Below are 11075 nucleotides of genomic sequence, written 5' to 3'. Positions count from 1 at the left end.
AGGTTGCAAACCTTAAGTCGTGTGCTAGTGATAAAACTCAGGTTTTACTCTTGATATCTTGAAATCCTTTCAGGATCTTAAAGACTTCCACTGTCCTCTTGACATATAAGTTTCCCTAGTCAAGGACCATTCCTTGACAAAACAAATATTCAAGGAATAGTGCGGACTCTTATCAAGATAAACACTTCACACAGTTGGTCTTAGTTGGTCTTTGTCTTATCCAATACATCACAACTTACCAATTTCAAATGTACAGGAGTAGAAAACATTTTACACTACATTTGATAAGTGTTTTAAACCTTACTTTATGTCACTCAATGTTACAATCTTGGAGTATGACTCTAAGAGTTGTTTTGGAACGAAGTATGATTCATCTTTTTGATTTTAATCATTCCAACAATTCATGAATCCTCTTCTTAGCCATAAAATTCACTAAGATGTCCTCAGAGGATGAATTGTGACATGGTTTCTTAATCATTAAGATGATCATAAAACAAGATACTAAAGTACTCTCCCATCTTTTCATATTTGAGAAACTTTTATCTCTCTGCCAAATTTGATTCTTCTCATCCGTTCTGCCATACGTTGAAACCTTTCCAATGTTACAGAATTATACTTAACCTTATAAGTATAACCATATTTACTAATCTTTAGTAAATCATGACGAATTGATCTTTGTGGTGGACCTTGACCAGCACACACCCAGTGTGCCTAATTCCTTAGTCCTTCAATTGACTCACATATGCATGTGATCAATGAATTAGTCTCAATTTTACAAAGATGAAAATTCTCATTCATCATACAATACAACTTGTATGATTCCAAGTTTTTGTCTAACTGAAGCTTGGGTGATGAGAACCTTTCCTCATTTGGTAAATTCAGACACTACCACATATGAGAGAATCAAACTCATATTTCCAATATTGCTAGAAACATACAAACATCAATTTCCATAAATGCCATTGTAAGGGGATATAATATAAAATAAACTAAACAAAACTTTTATTTCTTTATTAAAATGCGAAAAAATATTCCTTACAATGAATCTTCAAATGAAAACTATGATATTACATATTTCCTAGCAATCTATCATAACTTTTAAGTAGTAGCTCAAAAATCCGATCCTCGAACCATGCGATAGAAATCCATCTTCGTGATCAGATTCAGCACACTCTTATTTTAACCTTCCTTTTGCTCGATCCTGCTAAACATCAAGATGCAACCTAGTCACATCATGTAATAAGAATCAACAATTAGAAACTTTAACAAAGTTAGATAGTGGACTTACCTGAAGCCGAGTCAAACATTTTGTCTCTACTTGCTTTCAAATATTTCAGGTATACAGGGCAGCTTCGCTTCCAATGTCCCTTCTCATGACAATAAAAACATATAGACTCTTTGGGAATGGTACACGAGACAATCACAGACTTAGCCTTTCCCTTTACCTTCTGGTCAACCGGGTTGACCAAGGCCGATCCCCTTCCATTGGGACGAGAAAGCTTTTCTGGACTTCCAATGTTACCATTGTCCATGTCCATGGAAGTTTGAGAAATAGATTTTCCATCAATATTTGTTTGACCATTGCGCCAAATCATTGCTGATTCAGCAGCAACAAGCAAATAAGAAAGATCTATTAGGGTTATGTCGGGATCTGTCATATGGTAGTCTTTAATAAACTCACTATATGACTCAGGAAGTGACTGAAGAACCCAGTCAACAGCGAACTTCCTTGAAATAACAGCACCCAACATTCTCAACCTGTCTATGTGTGACTTCATTCCTAAGACATGAGTGCACACAGGTCTTCCATCTTTATGTTTCATTTCTAGTAGAGCTTGAGTGATCTTGAACCTTTCAAGTCTTCGGGCTTGTGGGTCAGGGAGAATAAATGGAGGAGGTGGGGGGAGTGAAGCATGATGTTGAGGGACATCATCTTCAAGAGGAAAGCTTGTTTCAAGCGATTTGGGAAGATCATAGTTGTCTGAACCAGACATCTACAATGGGAGAAAATCAAGTTAGTTGATTCAAGTGCTTAATATAACACCCAATATGAAATATTAAGGCTAGGACCCAACACAATATTTTATAACTTGGTAGAGGGATGCCGTAATCCAAGCTATAAAATATTTGAAGGTAGGTGAATGACGATTCACCAATTTCCACCATGAAAAACGAAATAATTTATTAGGTTTTAATTGGATTTGAAACTCCTAGATCTTTTGAGATTCATTGAACTTTTCAATGGCATGTTTGAATCTCGATTGTGCCCTTCAGGTTTTGTGACTGGGATGCCGAGGATCACAAAACAAGGTGTGAATAACCATGCAAACTCACTTGGTACCCTTAATATTATCACCTAATCGATGTGCCAGTTAACCACACACGCTCCACCGATCTATGATAAACATTAAGTCACCCTTCGTGATCCTTACTAGTCCAAGTTAGTGTGCCGGTTAACCACACACGCTCCACCAACGACTTGGTAAGGTACAAAGTGTGAATTTCATGGGTTAGCACCATATTCACATTTTCCTAAAGTAACTAATATTGGGAATTTATAAAAGGTTTAGTTACTTTATAATATTCATTATACTTTTAATGAGAATTTAAAGTCATTGTCCTACCCGTTCGGCTAACGACCCTCCACCGATCAAGGAAGCGGTGGGTGAGAGTGGACACCCATTAAGCTGCCATTTTATAGGCAACAACCTTATACCCCCCTTATAGACCGGCTTCGTGAATGAGGCCTACTAACGGTAAAACGACTTGATCTTATACATATATATAATAATTAACCATTAATGTTATAAATAGTATAAGGGTTGAATTTTAACTTTTAAAACTCTAAGGGTTTGGAATTAAAGTTTATTAAAGTGTGTGAAACTTTACAAATTCCAAAACTTGAGGGCAAGTTTTGTAACTATCCAAAACTTTTCATTTCATAACTTATGAATTAAAGGTTCATAAAAATGAAGACTCTTCATTTTATGTAACTTATGTGTTTTAAGTGTGTGTTTAAAAGAAGTGACCTTTGGATATTCATAACTTGAGGACAAATTATGGACTCCATTAAAACACATAAATGATCAAGAATTAATCCTAAACAATTCAACAAATAATTCCTATCATCTTCTAAATTCATAAGAACATGAACATGATCATCAAAAGTTTCAAGAATTATATGAACACATACAAAGCATGAAATTTTGACATAAGCTATTGTAAATGGATTAGAACTACCATTACACCAACTAAAACAAGTTTTAAAACACCAAAACAGTTTAGGGTAATGTTTCTAGTCCATTTCCAGCAGCAAAAGTCGAAAATCTGCATTCTGAGGCTCCTACTCGCCGAGTGCACGAACCTACTCGACGAGTAGGATGAGTTTACACATGAACTCGGCGAGTCCCCCCATGGACTCGGCGAGTTCATCAGTCAGACAGCAAAAAATCGACCTTTTATCACTATTTTGCATCAAGTATCAAACAAACAAGCCTAGGCTCTGATACCACTGTTGGGTTTTCAACATTCTAACACTTCCTAAGTGTACATGCAACCCTAATAACCTTGGATCTATGTTTGTCTAAGGTACATGCAAAATATTATTTTCCAAGGTTTATAACCTATCTAGCATGGCATGGGGTACTTTTAAACATAAAAGGACTAGATGAATTACATACCTTTTGTTGATTGTTGATTCCTTGGAGTTTGAGAGCCAAGCACCAATAATGTGAATGCCTCAAATGGAAATCACAAATCACCACAAACTTGGAAAATGTATGAGAGAGTATACTAACACTTAGAAATCGGCCACCACTATTACACACACACTAGGGTAGTATTTCATGCAACATGAGCTTGTTTATATAGTGTGCATGGTTAGGGTGAAACCCTAATAACCCATGTCTTTTCCTCTTCCAAGGATCCATGGGTTAAAAGCTCCATGGATCATCCATGGACTTCCATATAAGCTTAGCCCATTAACAAACGAGCATTAGCCCACACCATATAAATATAATAGCCCATGATTTAATTAGTCTTCCTTTTAATCACTAAATCAATTCATAATTAATTCAAGATTAAAACTAATTAAATAACATGACTTTATATTAATATATTATAACTTATAATATATTAATAAATCGTAAGTATACAATTCTCATAAAATTATCCATAAACAGTTTGGGTGAAGTGCAACCCAAATGGACCATGCCAGGTCGGGTCAAGTATATACCAAATAAGTTATGGACTTAGACACCTTATCCAACATGAAGGTGAGACGAAAGATGATATAGATCATGAGATGAGGGTGACAGGTGAAAAATGAGTGAAACCTTTACCCAAACGATGGCCCCCGTCATTTAGCAGAGTAGGGATGACAACCACAGACTATTCTAGACAGTCCAGTGGAACACTAGCAAGCTTGCAACTTGTAGGTGTTGTGAACAATGTGTTCACCGGTGTACTCTAAAAACCCTGGCAGCTATGGACTTAGTGCCTTATATAAATACAATGTTAGCTATGGATTTAGTACTGTGTAGATGAACCTTGGTAGCTATGGATTTAGTACTGTGTAGATGAACCTTTGTAGCTATGGATTTAGTACTGTGTAGATGAACCTTGGTAGCTATGGATTTAGTACTGTGTAGATGAACAATGGTAGCTATGGATTTAGTACTGTGTAGATGAACCATGGTAGCTATGGATTTTGTACTGTGTAGATGAACCATGGTAGCTATAGATTTAGTACTGTGTAGATGAACCTCGGGCAACAATGGACTTTGTGCCAATTCCTTAGAACAATCCTTAGGAATGAATGAAGGAAGGATAGTTAATTCTTAGGGTAAAACCTTAAGAAATAAAGAAGATAATGGGGATGGGTAATTGGGTTGATTGTTTGATGATTAAATATAATAGTTATATTATTGTGTGTTGAAAACCCTATATGCTCACCAGGCTCCCAAGCCTGACCCACTCAGTTTTCTTTGCATTACAGGTAATGGCACAAGAGTATAAGTTGGTGGACTTGACGAGAGATTTTGGATTATAGATCAGTAGTTATAAATAACTGTTGTAAGGTCTATTTTTTACTGTTTATGCTTTTGGTCTGTATCGGAACATGACATCTCGAGATTTTATTATTTAATGAAAAGTACATTCTCTTTGAGAAATGTTTTGATAAAGTATTATCATATCTTGTTTGGGAACAAATTCCACAACCGTTTTCTTTAAAAGATTACTTTGATTTATAAAACAAAGCATAAACAAATCGGTTTTTTCTGGCCGTGAAATTTGGGGATGTCACAATTAACTTGTGATTTACATGTGAATCACATGTAATTCATATGTTATTCACTTGTGATTTACATATGAATTACATGTGATTAATATGTGAATTACATGTAATTTATATGTGAATCATATATGATTTACATGTGAATCACATGTAATTCATATGTGAATTAGATATTATATACATGTAAATCACATGTAATTCATATGTGATTCACTAGTGATTTACATGTGAATCACATGTAATTCATATGTGATCACTTGTGCTTTACATGTGAATCACAAGTGAATCATATGTGAATTACATGTAATTCATATGTGAATTACATGTAATTCATATGTGAATTACATGTAATTCATATGTGAATCACTTGTGATTTACATGTGAATCACACGTAATTCATATGTGAATTACATGTGATTTACATATTAATCATGTGGGAATTACATGTGATTTACATGTGAATCATATGTAATTCTTATGTGATTTACATATGAATCACATGTAATTCATAATTACATGTGAATCACATGTAATTCATATGTGATTTACATGTGAATCACATGTAATTCACATATGAATAACATGTGATTTACTTATAACCGTCACACCATGATTCAGACAAATACAAAAATTCAAGAAAATTCGAACATGAACCATTATCAATTATGATTGACCTGATAGAAGAGTTGTTGGATGACACTTTGAATCATATCCACATGGAGATCCTTGTTCTTCTTCCGAGTCTTGTTCTTTCATTTTTAAAGTTGAGTTCTCATGCATATATCATTATATATTGCACTGCTTCCCGTGAATGCAATCTGTAAAACATGCTTCGTTCCATGCATCTCCAAAGGCCTGTTATGTAACATACATGAAAATAAAAAGAATCTCCTTAATGACTCCATCAATACACTCAAGAAAGACTATATATGTGTATTCACGTTTGTGTCATCAGAAACTCCATCTCCAACAGCACCAAAGCTATCAACATTCATAAGAACCCTGACACCACGTTCATCACCTGACCATGATGGCAAGTCAGAATCATCTTCTATTTTTAAACTTTTATCCTCAAGCATGTCCAAGGAGTCAGAAAAATTGTTTTTTGCATACTCACAAACCAACAATAGAGACAGAGAAAGAAAAGAAATAAATACAAGAGTGCTCATGATTTTTTTTGTTGTTTTTTTAGATTAAATCATGTTTTGAGTCACCCAATAAGCCTCAAAACAATCTTTCAAAGTCCTTCTATGAGAATTGGTGGTGGAAGAAATCCAAGTTCCTATTTGTGCAACCTACTTTGTTTCCCACCAAATATTTTGTACCTTGATGAGTGGGTTATGAGTGGGATTGATATTTTTATTGTTTGACATGCCACATCTGTTAAGAGGCTAAATTTTACCCTTATGGGTGTTCTTAGTGATGGCTTAATGTGTTAAGTGGTCAAAAAGCCTTTGAAATCCAAAGCTGGAAAATTCAGCAAAAATTACAAATTTGTCCCTGTATTGGAAAAATTATAGAAAAATCGCTAGGAATTGAATTAATGATCTGTAAACTTTCAAAGTTTCCATTTTGAATCTAGTTTATCCATGAATTTTTCCATAACCTGTTGTTGCTTCTAACTTAGGTGAAAATCACATTTTTCACCAGTTGGTCAGAATTTAGCTGCATTGATATGCAGTTTTGTAAAAATCATATAAAATTGTAGAAAAATTGTTTGGACCTTCAAAAGTACATTCTGAAAAGATAAAAGTCTGAACTTCTGGAATATGAAATAAAAACGGAAGTTATACAGGTTTCAAGCGTGCTAAAACAGCTTTAAACAGTGGCTGTTTTGGGTCCAAAACTGAGAATTTTAATTGTTAGTTGATTTAGGTGTTTTGGATCATGATTTATAAGTTGTGAATACTGTTTTTTGATGTATAGAAATCAAATGAAGACGTGATATTTTAATTTATATGTATTAATTAATCAATACATATAAATGAAATGGTTGAACCAATAAATCCAATTCCATGCCAGATGTGTTTAAAAGATCTGAAGTGCAGGGAATCTAAACAAACAACAACAAAATCAATCTTACATTAAAACATTTCACAAGAAAAGTAGATGAAAATGAAAGAAATTAAGACAACATGTATCACCTGATTAATGGTGCACCTCATGTACCTAGGGCTGCAATTTCCAATATCCCTTACAATAAAATCACTTGTAGCAGGCTTCAATATCAGACAAAAATAAGAATATAAGATTAAATCAATTGAATTCAAGCATAAATGAGATTTAGAGAAGTTATGAAAACATTATACGTACATTTTTAAACAAAATGTTTGCTTCCATTTTTTTTAATAAGTTAACTAACCTAAAAATTATCACATTTTGGATATAGCGCATGATCTGGTTGGTAACTCTGCATCCATTAAGACTCTGAACCATCTGTTCGTCTGCATTCTGTAGTATTGAATCCTGAGAAATATCCAAATCATGTAAAATGGAGTTCATTAGTAAAGTAACCAACTAGTTTTCAGTAACAGATGGAGATGAAAGAAAGATAGGCAAGTTTAGTTACTTCAGGTATGACCCAAAGTGAAAGTTTTGCATAAAGAAGATATATAGATACACCATTCAACTTGAATTTCATCATAGGAACCTGAGCCTCAGGTACAAGATGCAATTATGTGACATCAGACATATCTGAGAGCATTCTTTTTAAATAAGATGTTCTCTACCTAATTGTTGTGTTTATATCTATAAGAAGTATAAGAAGTATGGTTAAATTGTGATGTTTTTTATAACTTGGATGGTCATTTAATTCAAAAATCATTTGTAAACATCTGAAAACTTGAATACAAATAAATCATAAAAATTTGTAAAGTGTTCAACTATGAGAAATCATAAAAATCTCAAATTCTATTATGTAAAAAATCCATAAATTAACCAAATATTTTCCAACAATCAAGAACAAAAATGACATGTAACTTAGTTTACAAACAAACAGACCAAAAAAAAGAATAATAATAAAATAAAATAAAAAGATATCTAGCCCGACTAACCGACAACCAAAGCAGATGTAAGATCTCGAACTTTAAGTCTGCCATTTCCTCTCTGTTACAAACACATCACATAATCAGCAAATAAACAACATTGAAGTCAATTCAAAGAATTTATGATATTTGCCACATTGATGGTAGTATTCAACTTTACATGCTAAAAGATCTCTGTCACATTGATGGTATTATTAACCTTTACATGCTAAAGGATCTTTGTTGTTTTGCAGTGTACAAGTCAAGGATTGATTTGATGGTTTTTTGCTAATGTCTTCTTTCTCCGGTTCATTGAATTTATCTTCCACAACACTTGATTTATCGTACTGAAAATAAACAAAAATGAAAAATATTATATGTTGGAAAGTATAAGATGTTTTGATGCATCTCACACGGGTGTTGTGGATGTATTTAGGTACTTTTTTTTATCAAACATGAATAGAATGAAGAAAGTCAGCCATCTTCTTGAGCAAACTGTAGAGATGAAAGAAAACTTTCTCTGAAATTGAATAAAAAAAACAATCACATGATGATTGTTTGAAATTTGAAGATAATAACAATAGGGCGTGGGTAGGATGATTCATGATATTAATATTAATAACCTGAGATTAAGTGCAAATTTACTATTATTAACAAATATATGTGGTTTTTCTTTGGATTCTATAAGCATTTAAGCATCAAACATATGATTACAGTAAAATAATCACAAAATAGATAAAAATTTTAAACTTATGAAAGTTACCTTGTTGTTTCAACGAGGTGTGGTTGTTGAAGACGACGAGAAAAAGGGAGGAGTGTGGCTATTATGATCGGAGCGTATCAAGTTTTAGACCGGCGGTTCTTTCATACTGAGGAGAGGCAACTTCAGAATCTCTTACAGACAGTCGACATGGAGGAAGGAGATGAATGTGGTCACCAAACTAGATCGATGTAAGAAAGAGATCTCATATGATGAATGTGCGATGGACTGCTGGAAGAAGAGAGAGAGAGGTCTTATAAAGGAGTATGGAGTGATCGATCGAAGTGGAAGGAGTCCAGATAGGTATCCTATGTATCATATGTGTGTGAGAGATCACTATTTTCTTCGATTTCGACATGCATCAGGTCAACACAAATGAATTGTACCGATTCTGTTCTAGTGTCTCCATCTTCACCATCAGACTTGACCATTGCAGCAACGAAATCGATCACCAATGGTGGAATCTAGGTTGCATGTAGTGGGAGAAAGAGGAGGATACGATCTGTGTGGGATCTGATGAATCATATGTGTGTAAGAGATCATTATTCTCTTTGATTTCGACTTGCATCAGGTTAACACAAATGAATTGTACCGATTATGTTCTAGCGTCTCCATCTTCACCATCAGACTCGACCATTGCAGGAACGAGATCGATCACCAATGGCGGAATCTAGGTTACACCTTAGAAAAAGTGAGAGAGAGGGGGATACGATCTATGTGGAAACTGGGAAGGTAATTAATATAATTATTATGGGAATAACTTTTTATTCCAATATTACCCTTCATATTTTCATAAAAAGTCCTAAAATGCTATTGGAATTAATAATAATTACAATCATGCCATTACTAATCCAAGCCTTTCATTTTTTTGATTTAACGCTCCACCTTTAGTTCTCGGGTTCTCGGGAAACTATGAGTTCTCAAATGATCCTTCCTCTCGCTCTCTCTCTCTCTCTCTCTCTCAATATATATATATATATATATATATATATATATATATATATATATATATATATATATATATATATGTGTGTGTGTGTGTGTCGTTACTCGTTAGGTACTCGTCGGAACCGGTTTATATATATATATATATATATATATATATATATATATATATATATGTGTGTGTGTGTGTGTGTGTGTGTGTGTATGTGTGTGAAATAGTCCAACATAAATTTAGACGTATTTGTAAACTTTAATAATTACGTATATATCCTTATAAAACTTGAAATTACATATATATATCCTTATAAAACCTATAAACTCACATATATGCCCAAATACTTAAATTAATGATAATTAATCTATTTAAAAATTAAAAACATTGTCTTTAAATTAAATTATAAATAAACTACTAAAATACTCATTTTCAATCATTCTCATAATCTATCTCATCATTCACGATATAGTTAATTACTTTTATTCTTATCTTTAATCCATGTAAAATCTAAGTGTTTCTTGTGTATAGTTTATGTACAAATGTAAAACTTTAAGTGTTTCCTGTGTATAGTTTATCTACAAACTAATGATTTGCAACTCTTGTTATAACAGGTTTCTTAATAAAGATTATAGGTATAATGAGCTAATAGCATAACAAATGAAAGAAGTCAAGTTTGAATCAACAAATCACATAAATATATAAATTTATATGTTTGAAAGAAGAGTTGAGAAATTTACAATATTCAAATTATTGTCTTCTGTCAACTTAAATTCCACGAAATAGTACCGGTGCACTAAGCATGTCAAATCTTAACTATTTAGGGAAATTGGTTAAAATTCAAGGTAAACTGTTTTTGAATAAACACAGTAAAAGTTACGTATCATAATCTAATAATAAAAGCAACTGTAACAACAATGATATATAAACACTTAAATAGATAATGATATTTCGAATTAATTTATTGATCCTACGAGGTATGATTTAATGGAATATGAGACGAATATTTTTTATAACAAGAGGAAAATTGAATAAACTTAGTTGGAGAAAATTTGAGGT

Source organism: Lactuca virosa, chromosome 8, assembly GCF_052849685.1.
Source record: "Lactuca virosa cultivar CGN04683 chromosome 8, Lactuca_virosa_CGN04683_v6, whole genome shotgun sequence".
Lineage (NCBI taxonomy): Eukaryota > Viridiplantae > Streptophyta > Magnoliopsida > Asterales > Asteraceae > Lactuca > Lactuca virosa.
This window is presented reverse-complemented; position numbering follows the sequence as displayed.